Raw genomic sequence first — 20020 nt, 5'->3', positions numbered from 1 at the left:
TGCTGTGAAACCAACTGCATTTGGTTTTCCAGCAGCAAAGTTTCAGTTCGTTACCAGTAGAAACTAAAAAGGATGCCTTCTTAGACTCCCTCGGGAACCTGCAAGTCTTACAGCGCCTAATCTGTGCGGCCACGAGCACTGCTGGGAGCCACGTGCTGCCCTGCCGAGGCCTTCGCTTGTCACTGTGTGCCAAGAGACCTTGCTCCAACCACAGCTTCTAGCGCTTCCTGGGATTGTCTCCGACTTCTAGGGACTTACACCAGCTAGCAGAAAAGTTTAAACAGAGTCCTAAATGTTCAGCGTAAAAACAAACAAACCAAAAAAACCCCCCAAAACATGGGCTGCAACTAAGAAGAACATTTTAAAGAACAATCCAAAACACATACTGTTTGCAATATTACAGCAGCAATAACATCACCACTGCCATCACAGTTGCAGTAGTATGGCTTCAGCATAAACGGGAAAGAGATCCTTGGTTCTCCTCCTGGCTTTCTTGAAGAGTTTTGGCAAGTCTTTTGTACCTTAGTTTACATGTCTAGAGATTGGTTTTGCATATCCCTCTGGGCTATTTAAGCCTTAACACCCAGGCGTGAACAGCACGCGACAGAGATTTTAATTGTGCTACTTTGGAAGGGGACCCAAAATTACTGTCACCACACCAGCAGAAAGAACAAGAACATCCTCCAGCCTGGGACATCGTTACAGACTGCCTATAGAAACAGGTACAAAGAGCCTGTAGGCAGCACTTCTCTTAACTAACTTTTGCCATCCAACATATGGCCTCATCATTCATGAGCAAAGAGAGGCACCCACCGAGGGTTATCTGCTGCCCACCTTGAATATCTATCTTGAGGCAGGATGAAACATCTCTGGAAACGGTATGGTCTCTCAGCTGACTATAGAGGTGGCATAGACAGCTAGCGTAGAATAACTGCTCAACTTCCAGACGGCTAGAGTTAGCCGAGGTGAGAAACAACTTGGTCCATCTGTCTCTGGGTCTATGCTCCCCTGTGCAGGAGATGGGATAACAGCACCATCCTAGCCTTTGGGACCACAAGAGCATCAAAACCAGGGACCTGGCAAGACACCCTGCTGGTATGTGAGGGAACTACCTTTAACGTCAGACTCTTCCAAATAAGTCAAAACACTAAACAGCCTTCCCCTCCCTTCAACAAATGAGGGTACTCTTTTCCAAGTAATGTGTCTAAGGGATGTGATTCAGACAGATACAAAGTGTGTAATATTGGCGTTAACCATGGAAAATAAGGTCTGGGAGGGAATCCCACGAGATCAACACATTTATTTCATTATTATATCACAAGTGACATTAAGTATCCACCAAGTCCCTCAAGGTAGGATATTCTTGCATAAAAGTATCCAGATTTACCAAGCATGATAGAGCCTATAAGTGTTCTATAAATAAAAGGTATTTACAGAGAGAGCTGTTAAATACTTATTTCCCTCTTGACACCGGGTTCTGTTCGTTTGTCTCCACTGTAGACTCTCTCAGTATTAGGGAGCAGAGACGCTCACCTAAAAAAAGACTAGGACTCTTTCCAGAGCCTGATCTGGACACAGCACCAGCCTCCTCCACAAGCTGCCGAGGGAAAAGCATCCAACCTGACACAGAGAGAACACGAAGCAAACAAAACGAGAATGATCTCATCAGGCAGGCAAAGGTAGAGCAAGGAACTCCAATGACAAAGAAGAGTTTCATAAATGCTATCATACCACTCTGTCCTTATATAGAGAGCTTGACATTATATATTAAAGAAGTGACAACCTTCAATTGTGAAGCATATCTGCAGATTTGCATTACATTTGCTTTGTGTCTTGGGAAGAGGCACACATTTCTCACAACTAATGAATTACAGTGATTTTGGGGGAGGGGGAGGGGAGGGAATGAACCTGACAGTTCAGGGGTGGCGGGGGGAGGCAAGCAACCAAAAAATCATGGCTCTGAAATACACTTCACTACTAACCCTTTGTAGTAGCAATTGTAATAGTTCTTACTTTGGCTTGCCAAAAGCAGAGTTTTAATTAAATATTAAAAAGCTATTTGTTAAAATAATGTTACCATAGCAACCAGGGAAAGCTAAAATACCCTGGTGTTTCTGACTCACAGCATATTAATCAACCACTAGCTATTATATAATGAGCGCCCCCCTTCAAGGGCCTGCAGCAGCGGCAACAGAAGCGCCGAGTTGCTGAATCAATAGTGGCAGAGCAGTCGCGCGGGTGCTGGCCTCTGTCCTCCTTGGTACAGCAGATACCTCTTGCCTGCACCCCCGATCTGGGCAGGATTGGCTAATTATCAGGCTAAGCACAGGAATCACATGCCCAAATACTTCTGAGAGGCCGTGCCAGAGTCTCGGTGGATGCACAAAGCGGGAACTAAACGGAAGCCCTGAGCAACGAGAGGTTCTGGCGAGAGCAGCTCAAACGACGGCTCCCCTCACGCCAGCGGTGGGGAGGGGGTTATGCAGCTTCATCCCAGCGAGTCTGGATCACCCACCTTCTGTTCTTGCTGCACAAACACACAACTTGCTCTAGACCTATTTCTGTAAAGATTTTTTTTTAAATTACTGGAATTATTTCTTGCAGCAGGTTCCTTCCTACCATCAGGCCAACTATGCAAAAACTCACAAGAGGAGATTAAGCCTAGCAAGGGCAAAATAGCTCTGCAACTTGCCCAGAACAGCTTATTTTATGGGAGGGAACCCACTTCATTCTCCATCTGAAAAGCTCTTCCACTCCCTCACTTTGCATGGTCTCCCATGCACTGCAGGGTGGCAACTGCAGCCATCACAGAGCCCCTTCAGCCTGTGCTGGTTCCTCCTGCCGCTGGGAAAGGGAGCTTGGCCCTCCTGGGCCCCACCATCCCACTGACCCTGGATGGGCCATGCTGCTCCCTGGGCACGCCTGCCCTGCTCCATCACCAGGACCTGGCCAGCAGCTACCGTGCAGACAGCCAACACTGGCCCCAACCACCCCTGCCTGCCCCAGACACACAATGCGGCTCTCCCAGCTGAGTGCTGCTATTGCCACCAGCTGCTACCTGTCCTCTGAAGGCTTTTACCTGGGGACATGGCCCCCGTTAAAGGCAGCGGGGTTTCTTCCCCTTTGGCTTCATCCACACGCCTTGACAACGGGAATGGCTGCAGGGGTCTTAAGGGAGTCCAATTGTCAAGGGCCAGAATAACGTTAACTTGGGGAAGAGGAACGGGAGGGAGAAGCAGAGCTATGCCGTTCGACACGAGGCAGGGACAACCTTCCTCCCCCCTCAACTATTTTGTTTTGTTAACGCCCTCCCCCCAACACTTTCCAATGGAAATAAGTCCTTAACCATGTACTTATTAATCAAAAGGAATGCGATGAATATTACAGCATTTGTATGCCAGCTTTGGTTGCCTGCTGCTTTGTTTGGGTGTCACAGGCTGTGACTATGACAACCACAAGCAGTTATTGGACTGATGTCATTTGTGACATCATGCTCAATGGAAAAGAAAGGAAAGAGACACTACCAAGAAAAAAACCCACCACTCCCCTACAGAACAAAACCTGCTTTCTTTTCATCAAGTGCTGTCAACTCCTGTCTACTGAGCAACATCCTGAGGGACCACTGTGGTGGGTGCTGCTGGAAGGCCAGACGGGGTCAGCCCCAGAGTTGTCCAGGTCAGGCCGGTGTTGAGCTTTTTGGAAAACCCATGCTCTTCCCCTCCTCTCCAACTTGTGTGGGACTGACTGCAGGTTCACACTTACATGGAGAAAATCTCTTCACCCTCTCCTGGCTGAGGAGCCACCCCATGATCCGCTAGGCGTGCTCCATCTCCACCTAAGCTGGTTTCCAAATCTGAGATTAAAGGAGGAACGAAGGGGTTTAGTTAAGCCTAGGTTCTCCTGACTAAATTTCTCTTGCTCTCCAACTAGTTTCTCCTCCCCATCTGTATTCTTCAGATACAGCAGTACTTCTTCCTCCCCGTTTTAAAAATTAAATACAGTCTGCCCAAGACTGCTGGACAATAGCGTGACTGAGCACAGGGGAAATTGCCATTGATTTTGTGACGAGGGCGCTGTTTAGCGAGGTGGGTTTTCTAGCAGAAATGACCGTTTCAGCCTTCAAGGAAGGCTGCAGCTAAAGCCAGATCTTTCACCTCATGCAAGAGGAGGCGGCAGCACTGCTGCCATATTTTGCACTGTCATCCCCATACATAGTGCCAGCGTTCAGAGGACGCACCACTGCCAGAGACTTTCTATGCTTTGTTTGCCTTTGCTTTGTTAGGAAGTTTGTAAATTCAGTACTCACGCTTCAAATACAAGACAAAAAAAAAAAAAACACACCACACACAAACACACCCACACATACCCTAGAGTCTCCAAACTCCAAATCCACCCAAATCTCACCTGGCTAGGAATGGTCCGCCACGATAAGCATATCCTTTACAGTCACACATTGGTTCGGCACACACACAAGCTTCCCAACCAGGTATCAGCAGCGATTTGGTTCAGTCTTGCATCATGAGAATGCAGGTCAGCCACAAGAAAATAAAATCCAGCTGTTTGCAGAAAACAGTTGGCAAATTTTCTACATTACTCATGAGAAACACTGACTACACGCTGTATGAAGTGTGCACATTTCTGTTGGACCTCCCGTATCTCAGCAGCCCAGCACCACAGCCTGGCCCAGGGACCCCATGCTGCTGGCTGCCCACCAACTTTTCCTCATACACAGCATCCCACGGTGAGAAAGCAACCACACCGTGACAATAGAGCTGCAGACAGTTCTCCTTCAGCGGACCCAGGCACAGCCTCCTCCTGCTTCCTCCCAGTGCTTAGCCCCTCTTCTCTCTCATGAGGGGGTGGCCCTGCCTTGTTACCCACAGAAAAAAACCCTGTGAATAGGATCTCGCCCAGTGGAGCAAAACAACATGGATATTTATGTTAAATAGCAGAGTCTGAATAAAAGCACTGCATAACACAGAGCAGGTGGGTTAACGTCTAACAGGTGAAGCAACTGCTGCGTCCAGCTCTCACCTTTGCCTCTTTCCTCAAGTTCATGTTCTCAGGCCAGCTGGGAACAGAAGCAGTTCTCCACACCAACAGAGTTTATGATCAGTCATAACACAGCAAACTGGCACCAGTCTTGGTCTCCCTTAGGTATGGCGGATGGCCAGAGCCATCCTGAACAACCTTGCCCAATGCCACCCCATGTAAGGGGACGCTACCTTGGGGAACGAGCAGACAGCCACATGCAGTTCCCTAACCAGCTTCCACCTCTACCCAGCTTCCACCTGAGGTTGCAAGTGAACACTCTCATCCTTCAGTCAAGAAATAGGTTGCATCTTCAGAGATAAAAGGAGAGTAAGCTGGAGAAGGGAAAACAGCAAAGAAAGTCTCCTTTCTCCATCAAGTCTCTCCAGGTTGAATGTGACAGCACACATTCCTGAATGCCTGCTCCCGAAATATTTTAAAGGACAGTACTAAAAATTAATGCGGAGAGCAGACAGAGGAGAAACTGAAGCTGGAAAAGCTTGGTTCCTCTACCTTTTGAGCAGCACATAAGTTTACAATCAGCATCACCCTGCTAAAACAACAGACATTTTGCATTCCCCAGTTCTTCATTCAGGCTTCTGTCAAAGTGTTTCATATGCCAGAGTACTAGGAGACAGGTAAAGGGGAGATCGCAGTCTCTTTCACCACTGAGCTGCAATACTGCAATAATTTCAGAGCCATCTGAGAACATTCGCAAGTTACCTGGGCAGCTTCCAAGCAGCATGCTATTCCGTTTTTATCTTTCACCCTCTTAACACAGCTACGATACACCAGAGGCACCCGCAGACTGCCTGCCTCAGTCAGCATCACTGCTTAGCTTTGACTTAGCAGACTACATCTACCCTGTAACTGCTGACCTGCCTTTGGAGAGCAGAACGCACAACGGAAACAAGTTGTCTCCTTGTTTATTCCACTTACAGCAGCAAACAGCACACAGATTCATTAGGACACTGAGATTCATTAGCAGACCAGACTTAAGAAATGCTTGTGGAGCAGAACCGTGCCAAATTTCAACACTGCCTACTTCATTAAAAAAAAAAAAGGGGGGGGGGGGAGGAAGGGGAGCAAAGCAGCAAACTTTGCTTGGAAGACAAGTGAACAGCATTTCTAACATATGGATATACTCTGAGAGATAATAAGTATGTAAACACGGCACCTTTCTAGCAGATGCACCCGAGACAGCTGTGGGGTACGTCTGCTGAATTTACTCACTTAAACCAGTTTCTACTCTTCCCACCAGGGCTGTAGAAAAAGAAGCCAGAGCCTGTTCTGTGCAAGGCATCAGAAGTGACTGGCATAAAATAAAAATCCCACAGCTTGATTAGCAAGCCTCACGTGGCAGTTTAAACACTAGGAGTATGGAGAAAACATTTTTGATTCAAAGGGAGAGCACGAGCTATGGAACTTGCTGAGGGAAAGATAAATACAAAAGATGATGGATGATAATAACTCTCTGTCCCTTTTCTCCCAGTTCCTGGACTCATTTCCAGTATCCTTCACAAGGGGCTGAAAATAAGATGCCCTATTACAGTTTCTTCTTCTTACCAATTTCTAAATACTAAATTCCTACCAATTTCTAAATACTTGCTAAGAACTTATTTTGCAATTTTAAAACACTTTTTTTTTTTTTTTGGAAGATTGCTGGACTCAGTTTCTTTCCTGTTAAGAAAGCACAGTTTTCCCCCTCCCCCCTCCTTTTTTTTTTTCCCCCTCCAGGCTGATTTCAATTTAGGGTTTTATTCTGCTCTGGCCCAAATAGATTTGTGTTGGTGTAATAGAAAACAGGCTGTATGCCACTGAAATAAAAATGGAAACAAAATTCTGCTGATTTCCAAGTAACCATAGATTTCCATCACCATAGAGCATGGGTAAAAATGGGAGTTGGACTGATTTTAAAACTCAAGAAAACTATTTAACTATTCTACTGAAAAAAAGAAAACACACACACACATACTGCCCTTGCCCTAAATCTAGCTTTTCTCTAGCAAAGAGCAATGGTGCCGTTAAGCTCCAAGTCCGATGCTTTGAACCAGCTAATTTCTGGCTGCTACCTACTGCTTCTTAACACTAGAGTCAGCACAAAGGACTTACAGAAATGCAAGCCCAGATCACCAGAGCAGCAGCACCCAAACACCCAAGCTGATTTTTAGCCCCATTCTTCCATAGCACTTCTTGGCTCCGGGCTCCAGTACAAGGAGCTCCTACCTGCACGTCCTCACCACACTGGGACACACAGCAGGGAGGCACTGGCCAGAGCTTCCTCAAGAGCCACGGTTGGTCCTAGTACAGCCCAGGTTGTCCCACCTGGCCAGCCTGCAAACCAGCTGCAGCTGGTGGAGCAGCCACAGCCCTAGCTCCTTCAGCAACACAGGGGAGAAGCCCATGGTGCCACTGCTCTTAAAATACGTGAGATACAGCCCCCACTGCTTTATGCAAGGGGAGGGAGCCAAGCATTCAGGTGTCTCCTGTGGCATAAAAGCTCCTCTGAAGTTATCCTGCTGTCTCCAGCAGGAGCATGATATTGCTTCCTACCTGCGCTGCTACTCAGTTAGTTTTCTGTTTAGCTGACAGACCTGGGTTGCCTTACGTACAAAGCCTTGCAGCAAACCTACGTTCTTTCCCCTTTCATAACGTGCAAGCTTTTTTGCTGAAGAAGAACTCCTTGTCTCAACTCGCCAACAAGATTTTGTCTTGCAATGGCTGGTAGGGCTTGAAAATAATAAACAAGCTTCAGATGGTGCTAATGGTCCATTCTGTTGACCATATTTTCAGTTAAATACATTCATGTGGTTCGTATCTGCAGTGAGATAATTATTCAGCCTATGTGGTAATACAATGCTGACTTTATTTTGTGGATTGCAAAGAGGTGCCAAAGACATATAACTGGTTCAAAAATACTGGATTTGCTTGCTGTAAACATTTCTTAAAGTGTCTTTTTTTCCCCCCCCCTTAATCTTCCTTCTGTTTGTGCAAGCTTGGTTTTCTCACTTAAAGGCAAAACAGAAAAAAAAGCTACTCACAGCAACGTATTTCTTACATCCTGGGAATCTCAGTGCTTATACCTCTTTGAAGGTGAGCAGAACTTCAGACACCTACAGAAGAGGAGAAAATCTAAGTAAATCAGGAAAAAAAGGAGAAAATAACATGCATCCATTCCACTCTCTGACTGGCCGTTTAGTTTTTTAAAAAGCACATGGGAACACTGACAGACAGGAATTCCCGCAATCCCTTTTTCACTGACCACGACGAAGACAGAAGCAGAGCTTAAAAGATTCAGCGCTCCAACCCCGCTGCAGTAACACTACATACCTTGGGGGCCTCCTGGGGGGCGGAAAAAAAATCTACATTTCTTAGGCCAAGCAGGCAGTGGGGAACACTCATCCACTGGTGCCCTAAGACACTGCTGCTTGAGGCTTATGCTGGACCCACAAAACATCTGCTCCAAGAGTCACATATCAGAACAAGCTCTGTTTGGCTAGTGGGAACTTTGACAAAATGCCATCTGGCCTGTTGCACCTCTCCTCCTTAAAGGGTCTCACCTGCTGTGTCCCAAAGGTGCAGGTATGCTTTATCCGTTTTTACTTTTTTTTGTCTAAAGAGATGAAAGGGGAGAGTAAGGTTTAGCTTCAGCAGCCACAGCAGCAGAACGGATATAAAAAAAATTCTCCCACTCTGGTGGCGACTGCGCACGCGTGTGTACACACATCTGAGAAACAGCTTGCCTGAGGGTCGGCAAGGAATAGGTGAGCTCTGAGAGAAAAGCAATGATCATGGGACTGCTCTGAGTAAAAGAAATATATTCAGCAAAATGCCCTGCTTGTCCCTCAAGAAAGGAGACAGATGCTTATTGATTACTTCAACAGTACCAGGAGCAAAACCTTCATTTTCAACTCAAGCCAAAGAATTTAAGGTTGGAACTTCACTCTCGCCTTGTTTTCCGGATAGAGAAGGGTTAGTTGGGAAATCTGAAAGCAAATCACTTTTTTTGCTCCTTCCTAGCAGGTTAGGAAGATATTTCCTGGCTCTTTTTAAAGGAAGATACGACTCGCTTTCCTGAAAGAGCACCATAGCTACTCAAGTAGCTGGAAGGCCAGGAGCTGTTATAAAACCAAAATCACTTTTTAAAGGCTAGAATAGAAAAAGCTGCACGTTTATTCATTATTAAAGAGGAAACTGCTTTTTATTTTGCTCCATCTGAAAGTAAGGCAAAACATTGGTTTCCCTGAATTGCAAAAGAGAAGTAAACACATAGAACAGCTATGGATTTTGTGCTATTTAAACCTCCAACCCTTTTTTGGCTCTTCTGCTGGCTGGCCCGTCCCTCTTTTGGGGCAGAATCCCCCATTCTTCCATATTAGGTTACATGGCAGGTGTAAAACATTTTCTGTATTTAATGCGCTTAGTCCAGTATCTTGTACTGAGTTCTCTATCTGACATCTTTTCTTTTCAGGGCTGTGACCAAAGCACAAAAGCGGCCAGACTTGCCAACAAGACCAAGCCCACCCCTATGAATAAAACGTTTTGAAGAGCAACACAGTCGCCTGTAATGCTAAGTAGTCCTGTCTTTCCCCTGGCCTCTGACCTCTCTGTTCCCAAACCCCTTCCTTCAGGGCTTGTCTTTTAAAACCGGCAAACTCTTCTTCTGGGCCACCCAGGCCCCTATGGTCCTGCTGCCCCATCCCACCCCAGCAAGCTCAGCACAGCCTCAGCACCGAAACTTGGAACTACGCAGCTCTTGCCTCGTGAATTAACTCCTACGCTTTCATACGCCGAGCCCCCTTTACTACCCTTGGCCCCAAAACATTGCAGAATAGCCACTTATTACGACCGGCGGTTCCAAGACTACCACGCTTCTGCTCTGAGGGAGCTGGTCTCCTGTAAAGCACTTTGATTTGGGACATCAGCCAGAAGAAAAGTCCCCATTGCCCAACCCTTTCTAAGGAAGGTGAATTAAAAAAAAAATACACACACACACACATACGGTGCTGCTGCTAGTTAGGATTGTATAACAAGTCTCACAATCTTTAGTGCTTTTCCTGAAGGCCCAGTTGTTGAAGGCAACAGTTTCTGGTATGATCTCAGGAAAGAAAACCAGGAAAAATTCCCCAGAGTTATTAAATCCAATCCACTTGCTGTTGCGCTCTTCAGAATTCATGTAAAAAGTTTCTATAGCCCTTGTGGCTGTGAGAATGTGATTTAAGTGTCACATAACTGCTCAGAAACAAGTTTCTTATACATTGGGGATCTTTTAAATAGTCTCATGGTTTTGGGAGATCTGCTGCTGCTTTTCAAAATCTTGAGTCAGGCAATATTGAAATAAATTGTAATTTTTGCAACGTTTTTGCAATAGGTCAGTAATTAACTCTGAAAAGGAAATGGATCTTGCCCAAGTCTGTTCATCTTGCGTTCGCCTACCTCGGCAGTTATATCCCAAATGGCTCTTCTTGAATAACCTCCCAGGCGGGCACGCTTACTCTAAATCAGCTTACATCAGGGGAAACAGCACATTTTGGCATGAAACCATCACTTTCCTCAGGTGTGTCACTACCGCTGGATCAGGCTAATTCAGAATACGAGCTCTCCGCTCCAGGAAAAAGTATTCCTACAGGCACCCTAGCGAGCGCACGTGCGAAACGCCTCGCTGTGATTTACGAATCGCCGTACGCCACCTGATTCCCAGGCGTTGCCTCCGCGGGCGGGCGGGCACGCAACCCTAGTCTGCAGCCTGCGGACAACAACGCAAATTACGGGAGCCCTCCTTCCTCTTCTGCAGGCCGAGCAAGTTCGCTCGGAGGCTGCGGCGGCGCGACCGACCACAAGCCCAAACCCTGCTTTGTCGCCCCAGGTGCTTTCCAAAATAAACAGCAGCTCATGACGGAGTGAGACAAACAGACAAGCAGAACGATTTTAGAAAGTATGTCACTGCAGAAACCCGAGCGCCCCACGCGGTTTCGGCAACCTGGACACCGCAGCACCAAACACCTGGAAACGGGATTATTTTTCATTGCTCCTAATGCCGTTTCCCAAATAACCAGATGGTTCGAGAGCTCTTTGGTGAGGTAAAGAGCAAATCCGGAGCTGGCGTTAGGGCGGAGAAGAGAAATAACTGTACTTTTTAGCAGCTTGACAGTAAAGTCCCCTTGAGACTCTCTCAACCGAAGGAAACGATCAATTTTGCAAAAGAACATTTTGCAGAGAGTAACGGAGCCGGGAGTCCTGCAAGCGTCGCCTTCCCCAACTGGGCTCAAGTCAAAGAAAAAATAACCCCGAACCGCTCCCGACCTCCGGGACAGACGCCAGCCGGGCGGCCGCGGCCCGCGTCGACGCGAGGCGGCTCCGGCGGGCCATCGCCCTCCGCCCGCCCCGCGGCTCTCGGCTCCCTGCCGCTAAACGGAAGACGGCGAGGCCGCCACGTCGCCTGCCCTCGCCCCAGCCGTCCCCGCGCCGCCGTCCCCTCGGCGGTTGCGTCCCGGCAGGCGTTAATTAATTAACTTTTCAACCTCGCGCATACCTGGATTTCTCTGCAAGCTGCCGTGATATAAATTACAACCTTAGCGCTGTGAATTACTTCTAACGCTAAAAGAGGAATGTTTTCCGTCGAATTAAATATTCGCAGCTGGGTAGGAAATGCGTGGTTTACAGTCTGGCGCTCGCACACTGTTATTATGGCGTGATTAGCAGATATAAGCTTCTCTGAAAGTCATCTGTATCAACACGCCGCAAATTGCAACCATCCTGGCACGTCCCGAGCTACCGAACGGATCCCGGCTCGCAGGCCACAGCGTTATCACGAGGGATTTTCTCTCCGAAGCTCCTCTTTAAACACCCATCAAGGTCTGGCAAACTTCAGCGCAACAGAATAACGCGTTCATCAGCATCCTTAACTTCAACAACTTTTTGTGGAGCTAATGCATTCACTTACAAAACATATATGCTTAAATAACGTAAGAATAGGAGGCGTTACGGTCCAAGCTGAGATACCTGGAGCATATGGGTGGCATTGCTGGTGGTGCCAGCGACGTCCTGCCTTCCTTTGGGCAGGCCACAGCACCTCTCCGTTTCTCTGCTTGTAATGTGAATAAACCACTGCAGAGCTGGGAAGTCCACTACAAGGTTTAACTAACCCACCCCGTCCCGGCCTTCTCTAAGACAGACTCACGAAAACGGAAGACCAGAGTTTCTATCGAGTACTTAACACAGGCAGCCAAAAAGTTATTTAAAAACCCAGAAATGCTTTGAAGTCTCTCCTGTGCACAGTTCCTAATATGCTAGGCCACGCAGACGGTAACGCTCTCTAAGAGGCCTGGACATATTCCTCCACACCTCTTCGTCCCCAGCGATTTCATCCTTATCCCATTTGGCATCTAACTGGCTTTCCGCCGCGTTCTGAATGAAGCTGAAATGGATACGGCTGTTTCCATCTCACAGCAGCTGCTGCCAGAAACCCCGGCGCTCCTAAGGCTGCTTCCCGAGTCCTCGCCGGCCCCGGCAGGCAGAGGTTGCAACCGAAGGCTCCTGGGCCAGCAGCGACCAGGAAAACACGGTGCACACCTTTCAGAGGGCTTTTGCTTTTACACACTTCACCGTGCCTGCATCTTCCCTTGGAGGATCTCGGTTTGCCCGCCGGCAGACCTGGCGGAGGTCAGCATCGCTGCGGGAAATCCAGCTGCCGTCACACACCTGCAGCTTGCGGAGGCAGGAAGGAGGCGAGCAGGAAACCTCTGCGCAAAACGGAGACGGAGCAGAGGGTAAAAGGGCTCCTGCATCTTTCAGGCTTCTGCGACGGACCCTCTCCTCCACCTCGGCTGCGTGACAACACAAGGTCTTAACCCATACCCAGGTAACGCAAGGTCTTAACCCATACCCAGCCCCTAGGCACCACACCGCCACTTGCACGTAACAGCGGCCAGAGGCCGTCCCGGAGCATTGCTCCGAGTCCAAGGAGAGCTGCGGTTGTGCCAGGGCCTGCCACGGCGTCTCCTCTCCCGACCCGCAGCGTGCTTCTCTTCCCTCAGGAAATCTTCTAAAAACTACAGCAAGGCAAAGAACGGACCAAACCCCTCTGCTATGCCTTCTTAAATGTTACCGGCTATTTTTTTGAAGTATTCACAAGCACAAAAATAAGCAAAAAGGAGCCTGAAAAAAACCAAGGAACAAGTGTTTTAGGTTTAGCCACATTGTCACTGTTATTGCTGCACTTTTACAGAACAGAGTGCATGAGAAAGTATTCTTCCCCGGTCAAAACTTCCTAAGCTTTCAGAAAATACGTTCTCTTTTGGGATGAAATCCATCTGTTCAAAGCAATCTCGCCGCTTAAAGCCACGGAAAAGCAGGAAAGCAACGCTCCAAAACTACAAGAAGCCGACCCAAATAGCCCGGGCAGGCACCGAGGTGCGGGAGCCCCACGACGAAACGTCGCCTCTGCCTGACCTGGGAATTGCACCTGGGGATCGCACCTTCCAGCGAACGCCTACAGGCTCTGTCTGCGGTGGAGAGGGGAAGAGGGCGTCGGGGATCTGACCCCCCGCTTCTCCGCTCAGCTCACGCAGTCTTTCCACACCTCGCTTTCCCATCATTAAATCTCGTTAGTCAGGATCCAGGGAACCGAACTGAAATGAAAGAGAATGGGAAAGCGCTGCTCAAAGCTAATCGCATTTACTTGCCAGCACATCCCCCAGCTGCAGCTGTCAGCGCAGGAGAAAGGTGTATTACCTTCTTTTCCATTTTCTTAACTGTTCCTAGTTTTGTTCAACAAATCAAAGTGCCTTCTTGAAGGATGATACATCTCAGTTTCATATACCGTTTCAAATTGGCAGCAAAGGCTTTAAAGCGAGGACAAGAATGTTTGATCGTGTCAGAAAATTCAGCCGGAGAGAGAGAGAAAACGTCCTGTAGGGTTTTGCCCAACGGAAAGTTCATCATTAATTTCCTTGGCTTTAAGTAGACTTAGCTACTTCAAATTATTCCTCTTTACTCCTTGCATTTCAGCCTGTCACCCTCTGGATAGTTACCTATGACACGAGGCACTAAAGGCTTGCCCACAGTAATAAATGTGCTGGAAAACAGTTGTCAGACTCTCTTCTGCCAGAATCGTGATTGATAACTGTTTTCCAGCACAGTTGTTGCTACAGTAGCACTGCTGCAAGACGCATTTGCTGACCAACATACATACAACAGTAACTTTTATTTTATTTTTAAGTAACCAAGCTGCAGACTACTCATCCGCTAATTCATTTTCAACTCCAAGGGATGTCCAGCACCAGGGTTTGGATCCACCTAGGTGTCGTGATATGAGTTTGTTTAAAAAACACAGTGGCATGCACTGAAGCTCCAGCCACGGTACGTAGAGGCCTCGGCCAAGAATCACACCCTCCTTCCACTCCCCGGCAAATATTTAAGCTCATAACAATGGCAGGGTTAAAGAGAAAAAGACCAACAGAGAGAGAGAACTGAACAGAACGCAAAAATAAACTAACCCAACTCAATCCCACTGGTTTCAATGAGTGGGCCAATCTGTAAAGGATGGGGGGTTATTTATGTGAGATTGTCTCTAACAGGTATCACGCAGGAATCTGCGGCAAATGATGCGAACGGCGGTCAGTCAGGCATGATTTCATGTGTGTACAAATCTGTTCAAATTAGAGTGCAGCCAGAAACATCGCTAGCTATTTTCAGGACTCACGTGCACTGTCATAATGACACACTTCAGTGCCTCCCAGCACCACTCTTAGATTTGGCCTGGTCTCTCCAGCTTCAGCCTGATTTTCTAACCAAATTATATACTCAGCCGCAGAGCAGACACTCTTTCTCCTGCTCTCTTAATTCATTTCCTCCCTTGTTTCCCTCGACTGCCCAGCTGACCCCCCCAACTTAAAAGAATAAAAAGGGAAAAAATGACTGACCAAGGCCAGCCAGCACCTACATTTTGTTGTTATAAAAATAAATAAAAGAAGATGGGGGTTCCCTTTCGCGGCTGTTTAAACCACTCCTAGTTTTGGCTGCAAGCGCTGATGTGTTTGCAGTTCCCAGCCAAAGGCAGCAGCCATCAGTGCAAAAGTGGTACAAGAAGTAAAATAAACACAGGGTGTAACCATAGAGCAAGAAGTCACTTTGCTCCTCCTTTCGAGTAATTGTGCTTGTGTTTCCTTCGCTCTTGAAGAGCAGTGCGTTACTGAGTCCCTTATTTTCAGAAAGAGCGTCTATGGATCTGCATCTTGCATGTTCTGCGAAGTGCAGCTGGGTCAGAAGCCCATACATTCATGCCGGGTGACCTACTTTCAGCCAGAAGTAATCAAGGAGCCATTAAAGAGACCGTGGGAAAAGTTGCTTGGAGTCCCCTACACGGTGCCGTACGGTCCCTCATGGCGTTTAGCTCCAACTGCTCTTGTAATGGGAAACTACTGGAGCAGCCCCGTTTGTCACACGCGCCTGCTCTCAGCCAAGAGAAATGGTAGGACAAGCCAAAGCACGTCTGCCCTAGCACCCAGGCGACACCTTGCCCTGTGATTACGTGCAAGGACTTCCAAGGATGTCCTTGTCCACGTGTTTCAGGAGAGCATCTCACCACACCTTAAAGCTTTTTTTTAAACCTGAGATTACAAAGAGATGGAACGAAACTTTCTCCTTATAGCCTGCCTGTCTCATAGCCCCATAAATCTGTCCTGTCCATTTATCACCTTCACTGCAGTAATGCCTGTATTGAACGTTTATTTGCTATGCCTCCAGGTCCACACTTCAAAATATCCTTGGACGTTCTTGGAAGCCAAAGGAATACAGGACCAGACATTTAACGTGCAACAGCTTCCATAAATTCAGATCTAAATGCTATATTTGAATCAAATTAAGGTTGGAGTCCACTTATGCTGGAGTAAGTCTGTAGCAACAGATGCTTTTTACAGCTTTCTACCTAATTCAGAATCCAGGGCATAATTACATTTTTTGAGAGTGACTCCAGCTACTATTTAAATACAGCTTTGCCATGCACTCCAGTAGGAGCCGGTCAGAACACAAGGAAGAGACGGTACAATTTGCATCCTACTGTGAATAGTTGTTCAGGAGAAATACCCTTTCACTGTTTAAAAACTGGACAAAAATGCATTTCATACAAAATTTTTCCTACCCTTAAACATAACCTGCAACGTGACATTATTTTTTTCCTTCTCACAATATATTTAATGAGGGCAAAAGAAAAAAAAAAAACTGTGTGCACACACCCCTTTCTCCAGTGCTCCTTGTTATTCTTCCAGAACAATTGTTCAAAGCTGCTGAGATCACTGTATGTTACCTCCTTTTTGAAGGATCAGATACATGGCATCAAAAAGCATGCAGGAAAAGTTCTAGGGCATGAAACCAATTTTTGCACACTTTTATCTGGGTCAGCTTTTCTATTGATTCTGCAAATACCATATCATTTTTTTTAAGTTAAGGTTTTTTTAGTTCAAAAAGAAGAAAAAGAGAACATCAGAACTTAAGTCAAACATCCACCTAAGCCAAGGATCAGTTTTGCTGAGTGACTCCAAATCAAAACGTAGACTTTTTTTTTTAATACAGTCTAACTCACAGTGAAAAAGCATCGAGATTGATTTCTAAATTCAGTAAATGCCCTCTTCTCATGTTTCATCTGTTTTTATTAAATATCGTTTAACAATTTTGTTGTGAGGTATACAACGCTTTGACAGCTGACAGTGCCTAGGAAGGCTAACGTAAAGACAGACACATTAAAAACTCTCACACACACATTTTACCATCGATTCATCTTTCCTTCTCTCCGCCCCCTGCCATGTTTTGCTCTGTGGTTATGAACTATTTGGTAGAGCCTCCAGCTTTGCTTTATGTTATTTCATCAACCCTCATCTATGCCTTGAGGTACTCTTAAACAGAAATAATAAATACGAACTGGCCTCAGGTGACAAAGGACTAGGTCCTTTCCTAGGATGAGGTGACCTGTTGCAGATATCTGGAGGTGTCGCATCAACTTCATCTGCACACCCGGAGGGGAAATGAAGAAGCGGCACTTCTAGGAAGATGCCTATAAGCAGGCGACGATTTGTAGTAGGGGCGACTCAGAAAATTCACTTGCAACTCCAGATGACAGCAGAAAAAAAATTATAAAGTGGTAAGGAAGCCTAATTAACTCCTGGTGAAAACAAAGAGCTAATGAACTGGCTCTCAAGTGCGTTTCCAGGATGCAGTCCTTTCCATTCTGAGATGCTTTTGCATGTTTTGTCAGTGGTGCAATGCTGGCAACAACTAAACGTTGCCCAAGAGACTGACCAGCAAGTCTGCTTCTGCGGAAAGCTGGGCTCGCGCTTTGGCAAGGCCCCGTTTCGTGGAGAAACCGGCACACCACGAGCAGCCCCACTTGCACACACGCGCCGGCGCCAGAGCTCGCGAGGAACCTCCTAACGCTGAGCGTTTCTTTCCCGGCTCAGGGATGCCCGTCTGGCACGCTCGAGGTCTCGGAGATCATCAGGACGGACCTCTGAGCTGTGTCAGAGTTACATTTTCATATCCCGCTTTCCCAGTCTGGAGAGCTGAGACTTGAAAGATGAGTAATAGTTTCCACCAAACGGGTTGTGTAATGCAAACAAAAATCCCAACCTCACTGGACCTAATAGTTTAAGGATTTTTGATACATAAATGATTAAACCTCAACATTTTCTCTCTGCGCTTTTGCCAAATTAAGTCTTGTCTTCGCTACAGAAGCCTGTGCGGAAGTTTCATGAAAACGATGAACAGAAAGACGCCGTCGGGCCGCTGAGCCGGCTTCCCACCACCGATGCTGGCCTGGCAGCCGGACACAGGGGCCAGCCCCGCGCGGGGCTCAGGATCCGGCCTCCGTCGGTGCCTGACTCCAGCCAGCGCGCCGCACGCGGGCAAGCGGCCTTCCCGCGGGTGCCCTCTCCCAAGCGCCGCGTGCTCCTTGCCCGAAGCAGCCGTCACCTCCTCCTCCAGCCTCGTCCCCGCCGGCGCCTAGCCGACGTGAAGTCGCCTACTTTCACTTCGACCACCTTCCCGCTTCGCTATCTCCAGCTGCAATTTGAGAAGACTCAGTCCTGGTTGTCTCCTTACAGCAGCGCAGGGAACTGGCCTGGTCCCTCTCCCACGCCCTGTCACACCCTACTCCACTCCCAGGTTTAAGCCCAATTTTTAATGTACTTCTAATTGCAGAATGGCTCCTGTACTACACCCTGACTTCTATCTTCTGCTGCGCGCTAATTCATCGCCTGCAGCTTTGCAACCTTTCGAAGAAAACCCCTTGAAAAACAAGACTAGAGAGAATCGCATTAAATAGGGAAATGAAAATGTATTACTAGCTGTGCTGAAGAAATTAGGCCAGACTCTCTCTACCAAGTCTCCAGGTATCTCTGAAACAGTAACAGATACCACGAGTCTTAAAATATGTGTGCGCTGTTGCAACGCCTGCTGATTAAAGCCTGGCTTATAGTGCTTAGGAAACTTAAAGCTTTGGCAGTGAATTTTAGAACCAGGCAGACACTAGGATTTTCAAAGAAACCTTACTCTAAACTCTGTGCCGTTCATTTAATTCCTTGCCTAGCTTGCTCCCTCGCTTTGTGCAGAGTTCACTGAGAGATCGCCGTGGGAAAACCAGATTTTTGAAACAGGGGCTGTCGGTTCAAATTGGAAACGGGGATTGCTCCAGAGGTGAGATGGACTTACCATATACTAATGATCCGGTCTGTAGGATGGGGGCAGACCACATGCCTCTTGCTCCGATCTGCTACCCTTTCCGATGGCGCATCGGGTAGCTCCGATCTGCTACCCTACCGCACGGCCTCTCCTTGGAGACGCAGCCTTGACGAGAGCAGGGAAAAAGCTCAGAACCAAGCAGGGAAAACTGCCTGATGAACCTACCTACCAACTGAGGCAACTACAAGGCTGATTTAAAACAAAATTTGAAACCTCCCCCAAATATATAACCTTCTAACAGGGCACTTTCTGTGCCTTTTTTTTTGTTTTCTTTCTCTAAAGGTCCAGAATAACACTGTGCTCCACATCCCAGCCCCTTTCTTTCATCTGCTCCACTTGGACTGAAAAAGCGCCATTCCCAAAGAGGAGCTGAGCTTTGTCTCTTCCTCCGTCAGTGCTTTGTCTTCCCTCCTGGCTCTGGTTAGCAACCGTGAAAAGGCAGACTGAGGAACCCGCATGCACCTACCCCTTCCCCTTCTTCAGCTGCGCTGGCAAATCCCGGACTGCTTTACTTCGGCTGCTCCCACCACCTTTGCAGCAAGTATCAGAGCACCTCACTGCCCTAATGAATTTAACAGGGCAAGTATCTTCATCCCCTTATTACAGATGAGGTGGAGAGAGATTTATCGTTTGGATTTATTTATGTTGTATCAGTCTAAACTACGGCTGTGGCTTCCTGAGATGGCCGAGTCCGGCTTTGTTGAGCCCATTACTGCATTAAAACACCATGTTCCCGTAGTGCAAAGCACTGCCTGGCTGTAAAGCCCCCCCGACGGATCCCAGTTCTCACCCCGGACGGCACGCGGGGTCTCTGACTGCGCTCGCGGTCCCGGCGTGCGCCACAGGCGGGAGCGCCACCGTCGGCAGCTCCGTGGGGCCGGGCGCCGCGCGGGAACTCGCTCAGCCCGACCCCGCGCCTCACCCACCGCCGCCAGTCCCCGACCACATGAAGGACAACCCTGCTCACCGCCAGCGCCACACCTCCCTGCCTAAGTATCTAGGCCACTTTGCTGTGAACCTACACGTTTTCATGCCTGGACTCCTACCACGCACCTCAATGAACAGCTTTTGGCCACCTGCCCTATGGCAAGTTGTCCTACGTGGTGTCCTATGTCCTTTGTGTCCTTTGACAGGGCTGCTGGGCAAATTCATTAACAAACGACTACCTGCATAGGCTGAACCTTGAACGGCTTCTCTCAAGCTGCATTCATACGTGACTACTGACAAATTCAGCTAGAGGCCTCCAGAGAAAGGGACA

At 47.7% G+C, this 20020-nt stretch overlaps 1 protein-coding gene across 3 annotated transcripts in view; it reads right to left on the bottom strand.

Moving 5' to 3' along the window:
• The window catches only part of ZHX2 (zinc fingers and homeoboxes 2), an 80024-nt gene that overhangs the window by 39335 nt on the left and 20669 nt on the right, over nucleotides 1-20020 (bottom strand). For all 3 annotated transcript variants that reach the window (XM_068933197.1, XM_068933195.1, XM_009682785.2), the window contains exon 2: nucleotides 8073-8144. The gene's annotated coding sequence lies outside the window, so the exon portion shown is untranslated. The remainder of the gene's footprint in view (nucleotides 1-8072; nucleotides 8145-20020) is intronic.

This window comes from Struthio camelus, chromosome 2 (genome assembly GCF_040807025.1).
Source record: "Struthio camelus isolate bStrCam1 chromosome 2, bStrCam1.hap1, whole genome shotgun sequence".
Classification (NCBI taxonomy): Eukaryota; Metazoa; Chordata; class Aves; order Struthioniformes; family Struthionidae; genus Struthio; species Struthio camelus.
Note: the sequence above shows the minus strand (reverse complement) of the source record. Positions and strands in the feature narration are given on the sequence as shown.